General features: G+C 40.2%; 1 protein-coding gene across 6 annotated transcripts in view; it reads right to left on the minus strand.

Annotated features, from left to right (window-relative positions):
* The window catches only part of LOC109428059 (uncharacterized), a 51299-nt gene extending 42014 nt beyond the window's left edge, over window positions 1-9285 (minus strand). For 3 of the 6 annotated variants that reach the window (XM_062842454.1, XM_062842450.1, XM_062842448.1), the window contains exon 1: window positions 9038-9284. The gene's annotated coding sequence lies outside the window, so the exon portion shown is untranslated. Of the gene's footprint in view, window positions 1-7676; window positions 7876-9037 lie in introns of all 6 variants that reach the window. The other 3 variants (XM_062842453.1, XM_062842449.1, XM_062842451.1) reach the window with 3 other exon arrangements.
* Between the last annotated feature and the right edge of the window lie 2262 nt (window positions 9286-11547).

An 11547-nucleotide genomic window follows, 5' to 3' on the forward strand; every position in this document is an offset into this window, starting at 1 on the left:
TGTCAACTGAACAAGTACCACATTGGCGACGAGAAGCATTACGAAGAATTTCAGAAGCGGAATAAATTCCTGGTGGCAGCAACGAATGAAGAATAATTATTGTTCGAAAGATGGTCGGTGTGAGCCAAATTGAAACATGGAGTCCTCCACACTTCAGAACTGAAGATCTGAAGCAAGCAGTTGGTGCAAGGTTTGCTGAAGCAGTCTACAGAATTTAAGATAAATTGAGCCAACAGTTGAAGGTAAATATGAACAGTCTGACTTTCCGACGGATAGCATCTGATCGGATTAGACTTTGAGGGAATTCGGAAAATCTCGCCTCGAAAGAGGGAGATGCCTTAGCGGTGGATGAAAATCCTACCGGAGCAGGCAATAATGTCTCGCCTCAAAGGAGGGAGACGCCAAAGCGGCGGATGGAATTCCGGTCGGGGCTGGCAATAATGTCTCGCCTCAGAGAAGGGAGACGCCAGAGCGGCGGATGGAATTCCGGCCGGAGCTGGCAATAAGATCTCCTCTCATAGGATGGCGATATCGAAGCAGCGGATCAAAATATGATGGCAAGGTAATAATGATTTGCTTAACTTTCGGATAATTATTGGAAATCTAATACGAATTAGGCCTGATTAGTGTTCAGAAAGAATCGATCGATGGATTTCTTGACCGATCCCTGGTAGAAATTTTCTAAGTCGAAAGAAAGCCTTTGGAATGATCATATCTTCAAGAAGGAGGTGTTTCAAGTTGAAATTCTTTCAAAATTAGTGAAGGGTAGTTTACGGGTATGAACTTTACGGTGGTCACACAATAAAAAAAAATTCTAGAGATGTGTCCGGATAAATTTTACAGTATACGTTGAAAGGAGCTCTAAATGCATTTAAAGTCAACTGAAAGTTAATTACTTCTTACACAAAAGGAGATGTGGTAGTTTTGTAAATAACTGAGTAGGCCTTGCTTATCTAGAGGGCATTATTATCAGAACTGTTAACTGAACAAGTACCACAACAACATAACTCTAAAAGATTCCAATATTGTTTGTTCTTAGTGGCAGCTCAGGAGTCAATTCGAAACTTTATCCAATACTTTGATACCGGAATAGCTGGCTCAATGCAATGAAGTCATGCGATGCTCCAGTGCGAGCTAAATTATCAGCCCATTCTTTTCCAGCAATGGCCATATGGCCAGGTACCAATAGAGGATGAACAGCGTTCGCTGAATTCAGCTCCTCGATTTGAGTTCGACAAGCGATAACTATTTTCGAACTGGAGTTGGCCGAAGCAAGTGCTTTAATAGAAGCCTGGCTTTCTGAACAGAAATATATTACTTTGCCCATTTCGTGCTGCTGAAGTGCTAATTGCACTCCGCACATGAGAGCAAAGATTTCGACCTAAAAAACGGTGCAGTATCTACCAAGTGAGTAAGACTGATACAGCCTTGGCATCTGCTCGGCCTTCGAGAAGGGAGCTATCAGTGTAACATACGATGCCGTCTGAAATACTTCTCTCCAGATAACCAGATGTCCACTCCTCCCGGAATGTGAATTTCGTGGAAATGTCCTATATGAAAAAATACAAGCAATTGTAAGATCACTTGGAGCAACGACATCTTTGTCCTAATCCACCAAAAGTGGAAACAAGGTATGTGTTGATCTGCGGTTCACATGAGTTTCCTCTAGTAAACCGAGTACTGATAAGCGGTAAGTGCAAGAAAGTGCTTCTTGTTTTAGATGAATGTGTTATGGGGCAACGTCAAAGAGAACTTCGAGAGCTGCCGTAGGAGTTGAAGAGAACGCTCTAGACATCGCCGTTAAGCACATTCTTTGGAGATGACCTAATTTTGATGGGATCGTTCTCGCTTCGCCCTATTTCCACCAAACAATACATCCATAGGACAATATTGGTCAAAAAAACAATATGATTACTTGGACTTTAGACCCAAAGTTGAACCAAATACATTGCCCAAAGGTTGCCCAAAGGCCTTTCTTGAATCGAAACTCAATGTGAGGTGTCCAGGAAAGCTTGGAATCAAGAATACACTGAAGTTTTTCTTACGCGGATTTTTTACGCGTTTTTTTACGTGGTTTTTTTACGCGGTACCGCGTAAAAAAACGCGTTATTTCAAAAAACGTCGTAAAAAAATCGCGTTACTTCAAAACCCGTTGTAAAAAAACGATTTTTTTTTCAAAAACACGCGCAAAATAGTCTGGATTACATCTAACGTGGCTTGACTTTTTTTACGACGTTTTTGGAAATAGCGCGGTTTTTACGTGCTTTTTTTACGCGGTACCATTACCGTCGTAAAAAAACTTCAGTGTAACTCCAACGTGCTTTACCAGTTCAATCACGTCGATTTCAGAAACAAAGAGATACAAAGGTTGAACGCCATTACGGTTTCGTATTTCCGTGAAAAGAAGAATAGATGTAGTTTTACTTGGATTAATCGATAGGCCATATTGGCGACACCAATCCTCAACTACCTGAAGAGCACTTTGCATCATGTCGAAAAGGGTGCTGGTTCACATACCGATTAACGATGTTAGTTAGTCGTAGGCAAAAACATAAGTAGGAAAACCGCTATTATTGAGTTGCCTAAATAGCGTATCTGCTACGAGATTCCATAACAGCGGCGACAAGACTCCCCCTTGGGGGCATCCTCAAACACTCAATTTCCTAAACGTTGCGTGACGCAATGTCGAGAAAAGGTGTCGGTTTACGAGCATTTAGTGAATCCAACTGGAAATCATTGGAGATATACCATGACTTCATGCGGCTTCCAATATGGTCTCGAAAGTCACGTAGTCAAAGGTTTTCTCGATATCTAAGAAAACACCATAAGTTCTTTCTCGATATCGTAAACAACTTTGTTTAAAAGAGTTACAGTGGACTTACCAGATTGGTAGGCACATGGGTAGGCATGTCGGTTCATATGTAGAGGTATGTTGGCCAGATGAACAATGAACATCACTAGGGACAATGGAAATTCGCGGCAAAATTTCTCAAATTTTGCGGGCTACCATGGAGAATTTCGCGACAATTTCGCGGTCTCATATTTTTGACCGTTTTTTTGAGAAAAATTTGTATTTTGAAGGCCAAATAAATAATGTGTTTGAATTTTCTGAAGCGTAATCATAAATTCATCAAAAAAGTAACAAAATTGATGAACATCAGATAAGTGTGTAGATTTAAAATGCATTAAATTTTTATCATACAGATAAAGAATCGTAAATTACTTTGCACTTTAATTATAACTACAAAAAAAAACATCAGATTCATCCGAAGATGTAGATTTGCGAGATTTAAAAATTTCGCAAGGATTTTGATAAATTGACTAACTTCACTCAAACTGGATGCATTTGTACAAAGGTTTTTCCAGCCGGATCGTTCTGCAGAACGAAGAGCTTTCTGTTAGGCATTGTGAGTCGACCTGATAGCCTCCGATCCATCCGAACGTCGTCATTTCCAACTATTTGTACATTGTTTCCAGAGCTTGACCAGATCAAAGTTTCATTAAGGACAAACGTCTTGAAATCCCGCTTCACCGGTGCAGCAGAATTTTAGACGCACAAATCTCAAGAAGCAAGCCTCAAACAACAGTGCATTTTATTATTCTGTTCTTGCTCACTTGTAATAAGCTTAAAATAAGAAGCTCAGGTGCGCTGGTTTTGTTTACGAAGAGATTTGTGCTTCCCAAATCGTGAGTAGGTGCCAAAGTCGGCCATTGTGGCGGCCATTTTGGGATTCTAACAAGTCTGTCCTTAAGGGGTTCCCCTTGTGGCTTTCGCAGACCGTAGAGGACAAGCTTCTTCAACAGCTTCCACGATGAAGAATGTTGTAGTATCAACGGTATCATCTAAACACTTGGAGTATCAATGGATGATGAGTATCCGTGAAATTTGACTGCAACCAAATCAGTAAAGAGATCCCAGTTGGTTGACCGGGGATGCCTGAAAACGCAAAATTTGCGAAATAACATTCAAGTGTTCAAAAAAGATGTAACGATGGTCATATGAGGATTCTTCATCTAATGAATGCCATTTGGTCAGCTCGTGACTAATTCTACTAAAGCGAACCGTTTTGTATAACAGAGTATTATGTTGTTCCTTGCTCTGCCTGCGAGTGTCGGAAATTAGTGTACCACGATCGTATCGTTTTTAGCGATAGGTATACGAGGGCTCGAGTGAATGATTGATAATTGGTGAGCTTGTTCCTTGTTTTTCTTTGAAAAACGCAGTATATGTATCTATTAGTTAAAACTCATCTTTCATATATTTACTCAACAAAAACTGCACACAGTAAAACCACTCAGTACTAAAATGTGTAAGACTTACTCATAAATGCATAATTTCCATACCACTCATATAATGTGCAAGAGTTACACATGCAAAAAATCTGCTCCTGGGTCCACAAAATCGTTTAAGTTGCAATTTTTTTGTATGGCAATCTCGCTAGGTTTAAGTAACCTTGGCGAACCAAAAAATATAGCCATTTCGCATCTAGAATAGTGTACGAGCAGATTTTGTGAATGTGTGTGGTATGGAAACAATGCAGTTTTAGCGAGCAAAATTCGTCACTTCAAGTTTCGACCCAATTTTTCATTAATTTTGTTACATTATAATTAAATTTTCCTGTATTTTTGTGCCGGTGCCGACCACACAGATTTGATCCGTAATCATGAGTTAGTATTTTTCCTAAGTCTGTGCACTGTTGATGTCGGCACAAAGTTTTGTTTAAATATATTGAGTTCATGGCAAGTAAGTGGCAATGCATATTAGTTCACCAGTCCTCCCAATTGCAAAGAAATTCCCAGAGGAATCCTGGAGGAATTTTTAGAGGAATCCCTTTAGGAATTCTTTGAGGAATCCCAGGAAGGATTCCTGAAGAAATCCAAGGATCAATTTCTAAGGGAAATCTAGGAGAAATTTCTGAAAGAATTCCAAGAGGAAATACTGAAGAAATCGCTGAAATTCAAGAGGAAATCTGGAAGGAAAAAGAGTACGCAGAGTAACTTTTGGAGCAATTCCTGAAGAAACCCCAGGAGAAAGCTTGAAAACAATCCCAAGAAGAATTCCCAAATCTCTAAACAGTTCCTGGAAAAAGTCTTAGATCCATTCCTGGAGGAGTTTCTGGAAGAATTCCAGGAGGAATTCCTGAAGGAATCCCAAGAAGAGTTCTCAGAGGCATTTTCCTGGAAGTTGTTCCCGAAAGAATCACAGAAGAAATTCCCAGGTGAATCCCTGGAGGAATCTTGGAGAAATTTGTGAAGAAACCCTAAGATGAATCCCGGAAGCAATCCCATGAGGAATTCCTTAGGGAACCTCACGACAGCTTTCTTAGCGAATATCTGTAGGAATCCCTGAATAAAGATGTGAAGAAATCCATGTCTGCAGTAATTTTTCAAAGAAATTTCTGGCTAAATTTTTGAAAATTTAGTAAAATTTTCTGAAACAATTTCTGGAAGACATTCATGCAGAAATGCAATAAGTAATGGCATTATTGGAGCAATCTCCAGTGGAATGCTGCAAGGAATATATCTGCAGAAATACCTTAAAAATCTCTGGAGTAACTTCTGAAGGAAATCTCGAAAACAGCACTTGAACAATATCCAGGGCAAATTCCCGAATAAATGTCAGGTGGAATCCTTAGATGAATTCTTAAAGGGATTCTAGAGGAATTCAAGATGGAATCACTGCAGCAAGCTATGGAATAAATCCTTGAGGAAATGTTCATACTCATATAGTTTACGAAAAAAAAACCTTAGCTACGTCAATGATTTTACGACTCTATGTCGAAAATTGATAATATATATATTATATAATATATTATAACGTTAAGACAATGCATTCTGAAGAAAAAATGGTAATTTAACATTTTTGAATCGAAAGTAAAATCGAATGTAAAAAATCGATTCGGTCGATTTTGTGGGGCTTCAACATCGATTCAAAAAATCGATTAATCGAAACAAAAACATCAATGTTGCGAACATCGATTTAAAATTTCCCAGCGCTTTGTACATTAGTGCGAATCGAAGTGATTTTCAGTTGATTTCTCCAGCTGGGTTTAGTTTGGTTCTAAAATCAACACTGACAGATTTATGAATTTAAAGGAAAAGCATTTCTGATCATGTTGATTGGGATGTTGAATAGTTGAAGGATTTATCCCTTGAATCGCGCGTGCAGTATTTTTACCGTGTAGGCACAAGCACAAAGCCGCATAATACCATGAATTAGGAGCTACTTGACTAGTGAGCTCCTACCTTTGGAACAGGTGATCCATAGTGGTAATCTTAGCCATTTGAACCAGCCACTTTTTGAGACACTACACAGCTATCTAGCTAGGCTAATCGGGAAAAGAAGTTGATGTTGATGATCATCCCCAAAAAACGTCGTGCTTACTTCCAACAAGAGTATAGTTACATAAATCATAAAACAAAACAATCTTTCGTTTCGAGTAGGGTGGAGCACCCTGCTGAACAGACGGAACAGTCTTCTTACATTCTGTTTTAGCTTCTTTTGTATTAGAAAGAAATTTTTTTTCTTTAAAATTGACATAAGTGCAGCGTGAAAAGCATACTATCTTCAAAGATGTTTAATGCTTTTTAATGTTTATCTAGGATATGACCCTTTTAATTGGGTTGTTTAGTGAATAAAATATTGCTATTTTCAATAACCTAATCGAAAGTGCTTTTTTTTTTATTTTAACGTGATTTTATTGGATTTCAATACCTTTGTTTTGATGTTTAAATTAACAAAACAGTTTTAATTTTCGTGGATATAATGACAGTTCAATCGTTAAAATGACAGTTCGACCCGAACAAAAAAATTTTCCCATACAAACTTTAAATGCATTTCATATATAGTTCCCAGACTCAAAAAATTATGAAATTTTGGATTTCGACTACTTTTTGGGCGGAGAATCCGATTATGAAACAATCTGGACTGGATACCGCTAAAGAACCCAATTGTCAATACTGTGGCGATCATCATATGGAATTAAAATACGTCATTAGAAGGAATACACAGCCTTCTACTGCAATTAGTCTCACACAAAGGATGAATTATTGGTCATAAAACTGCTGCAGTAATGGGTGAGTGCCCAATAAATATCTTGCAGAAATTAGACGCTAGTCCATTACTCAGGCCCGGATTAAGGATTGTGGGGGCCCGGGGCTCGAGCGGATGCGAAGGCCCCTTGGCGATGAGCATAAAAAGTTTTCTTTGTTTTAAACATCATTTGAGCTATAAAGTTGATGTGTAATAACCAAAAAAGGTATTTGTGGGGGCCCCTAAAATGTGGGGGCCCGGGGCTTATGAGTTGGAGTTTTACCATGCACTAACGAATACTCACAGTCAAAGAAATATTCGTTTAGAACTAAAAGTAGGAGCAAAGTCATTATGCCAACCAGAAGAAAAACATTTTTTCATTCCATTGTGTGTACCCAGGAATGGAGCAAAGATCCCAGAGTTTATTATGAGTAAGAATGTCTCTCCAATAAATTTTATCCATTTTCAATGTTGCTTCAGATTCCGCCGATTCCGGTTTCGCCATTATGACACCACCAAAATTAAACATATTGCAATGTTAAACCACACACGCGCTCTCGCCAAAAACCGTGGCCGCTTCGCACCGGCGGCCAGCAGAGTAGTATAAATTCTATTTATTCCTCTCAACCACTTTACGACGCACCTTTCAAATTCCGCGTGGCTGACAGAATTTCCACCAACCAGTCAGTGTCGCCCCGTTCTCAAAACCTTTTAATCATTTGCCGCAAGCGCACTCTTCCCACAAATTATTGGGTCGCCGCTGTGTTCTTCTGTAGCTGCGTGTGGCGGCCTTTTTCTTCTCTGTTTGTTTTCCGATTTTCCCGATTTTCCTTTACATCACTCTGCACCACACAATCGGAAAGAAATGGGTGAAAAGGGAACAAAATCTAGTGAGGTATTCATGATAATCCACAGAAAAGCACACATACAATCACGTTAAAGTAAACAAATCCGGTCCAAATAGGCGAGGATTAGGAGAACAAATTGCATTCCTCTCGAAAACAGAGCAAGCCATGTATTTCACAGTTGTTGTTTCTTCGGGTTCTTCCTAATCCTGGTAGTCGTTGCTGTCTTCTTGTCCGCTAGCCTACGTGATCATTTCGATTTTGTAAGGCATGTGGTATGCGGAGCAAAGTTCCGTGAAATTTTCTAGGAATTTGATGCACAATTGCGTTTGCACAATTTTCACTGATCTTGAACTGCGTGGCAAATTTACGGGCCGATCTCCTTGCGTCGAAGAATCCCGCCTTTTTATGTGCTTCGCATGCAATTAAGCACGAAAAACGAACGATGACACCGCGCTGACCGACGCTGACAACGGCGATGAAGCGACTTGTCGACGTGCATATCAGATTACAAAGTGTATGAATTGTACGATTTTCACACGTATTTTTCACGCAATTTTCGCGCGCCACTCATTCGAGAGCGGGTGGTTGATTTTCTTCGGCTCCCACTAATACGCGCGGGAGAGAGGCACTCACGCTCACACACACGCATTGGATCTCTCTTCCTTTGCTGCCACTCTTCTTGATCGAGTTTTCCGCCATTCACTCAGCATTCTTTTACTTTGTCTTCTTCGCCCCCCCATCAATTCTCTTCTTCTCGGGGACGGCGAGATGGGGGAGGTTCAAAGAGGGAAAATATTTTTAACCCACTATCGCTTATTTTATTTCTTCTTTTCTTCTCGATCTCCCCATTGGAGAGTTTAGAATCCGAAAAGGACCCAATTTTCATGCACATTAGTCCGCCTTTCCGTCATTCTTCGCATTTTTCAATTTTCACAATCAACCTCGCAAGTGACTTTGTCTCGCTTTTCACTTTTCACACGGTGCCACGGTTTCGCACCATTAAAATCGTCCCACGGGTGGCCATTGGCGAGAGCCCACACGTACGATTAACCTCCAAAAAATCCATTCCCATTTCCCAATCAAAGGAAAATCACACACACTTGACGAAATTATCCAACAAAGTCCAATTTTCGCCACCGGAACGAAGGAATCATACCGATATTAAGTAACCACCGAGACCGAACCACTCGGTAGGCCAAGACCAAAATCAGATGAAAAAGGTTGGTCCCTGCTGTGTGGTTGGACTGTGATGATGATGAAGGCAGCCACGATTTTCCGCACACCGATCCACACACACGCGGCTTTTCCGAGAGCTCCGAAAAGAGAGACGAGTTACGAAAAACTGACACGGGAACGTCGCGTACGCACCGTTCTGGGCCTAAGCTCGATCGACGGCCACCACCGGCGGCTGTGGTGCCATCAAGGGGCGCATGCGTGGCCTGTTCCGGTGGATTTTCAGGGAGAGCACTCATTTTCCGATGGTGGTTGATCGCCTGGATGTATGCTAATTTTGTGCGATCGAAAAAGTGATGCCAGAATAGTTATTTATGTAACGAGTTGCAAAAAGTTGATTTTTTCAGCACGAGTTGTACATACGAAGAGTGCTGAAAAATCGAGTTTTGCAACGAGTTCCATACAAAATTTTATGCAATGATTTTTTTTCATTATACAACTCATTTGAGTTGCATAATGTTCATAATGCAGCCCAAATGAGTTACATTATGAACATTATGCAACTAGTTTTTTATTATGCAACTCATTTCAGTTGCATAATGAACCAGGTCGGAAAAATTGGCCATTATGATACTAAAATGAGTTACATAAAATAGAAATTATGATACTGAATTGCATAATAGTTACAAAGTTTTTTGTAATTGCAAAAAATACCCATTCAGTATAATCCTTGGTATAATCTTGCTACACGTACTTTCAAGTCGAACCACGTGGCAGCATTTATGCGCGTCAGCGTGGTGCTTTTGTTTGATCAGGTAGGCTATGATAGGGTAGGTGTCAGAAATTTGCAAGCTCTCGTCGTCGTCATACCGCAACCGCACCATGGCAGGAGCAAAAGAAGCTTCAGCTGCTGCTTCTACGACTGTTCTGCAGTCCTAATCTGAATCTGGATAGTCTTGATTCGGATTCGAGCTCATCAGAGGATGTAGAAGTAGCAGCTGTGTCTACGGTAGCCTCAAAAGTTATCGAAAAGTGGGTGCTGGCAAAGGTGCCGAAAAGTGCTACTTTTCGACACTCTTAAGAGTGCCGAAAAGTAGTACTTTTCGGCACTTTTGGTTTAAGGAAGAAAAGTAGGCCGTTTTAACGTTATAACCGCGAGTGAAAAGTAGGGGAAAACGCAACGCAATTACAAAAAAAAAATTATGCAATGATTTTTTCATAATGCAACTTATTTGAGTTTGTCTTCCTAAGGGACTTTCAATTCATAGAACTTGTTTTATCGTATTTAGTTTAAACTATCTTGTACTTCTTCCCTGCCCTTCGGTTCAGAAAGGGGTATGGGCGCCTTCTGTCAACTTGGTCGAGGCAGATTTCTTGTGAGAACAAGTTGCATACGGACATTCAAAAGTGCCTGAACGAAAGATGTTGCTTGTGAGGATCACTTGAAGATCGGATGAAAGATCATTCTTTTTTTTTTTTTTTTTGAATATTCACGTTCGTCTATTTGTTGCTCTTCGTATTCGTATATTTTAAGTTTCATCTTCAACTGAGTTTGGTGAACGCTGCTCGTCAGCAGGGATGATCTTCGCATCTGGATCCGTTGAACCATTCTGAATGGCCGTCGTGAAAGTATCACCAAAAGCGCTACTAATATTTATTTTATATTTTCATGTATCTGAGTATCATGAGTGATAGCAGTAAGCAGGGATAGCAGTGAAAAATGGATGTAATGCAGCACGACGGTGGTGCGATGCTGGTAAAAAAATATCGCTGGAGATGAATATTGTTTGTACTCAGCCATGTCTAAGACGTGCTCCGAAGTGTCAGGAAAGGAAGCATGCATAAAGCACTAATCTACAAAATCCCGGGAAAAAAGTTGAAAGACCTTATTTCATATGGAAATCCAGCGGTAGACAAGAGGTGGATATGGACGGATGTTCGTTGGAATTGGAAGGACATTGGTAATGATAGAGCTGAATTTAAGAAAGCGACGAAGCGGTTGTAGCAGGAGATGGTGAAGTTGGATTACGAAGACGATTTGCTAGAAACCGCAGACAGCAAATGACATAGGCTTATCGTCTTTCGATGGAGATGGCGATGAGGATGAAGCAGCACTCCAAGAACATAACCAAAATTTAATTACAACTACCCACCACAAAAAACAACACGATCGAACGAAAATAGAAAAGAGCAACCCAGCAAAACCAGTATGTTCAAAACGCTTACCCCAAACAAGCGACCCAAAGGTAAATTACTTTGACCATTTAACTAACAACACATTCTCTTACAGCTCAATACACCACATCGATTTCCCACCTTTCCCAATCCTTAAGGCCACGCAAAACTTAAAAGCCGCAGAGCTAAAGAGGTTGCTATGCCTACTCCCAAATTCAAAGGTGTATTATGGACAATGCGAGTTCTCGGACTTGCATTGGAGACTTGGACCTATGACCCCCTTGTGCATCAATAAAATAAAATAAAATAAAATAAATA

This window comes from Aedes albopictus, chromosome 3 (genome assembly GCF_035046485.1).
Source record: "Aedes albopictus strain Foshan chromosome 3, AalbF5, whole genome shotgun sequence".
Lineage (NCBI taxonomy): Eukaryota > Metazoa > Arthropoda > Insecta > Diptera > Culicidae > Aedes > Aedes albopictus.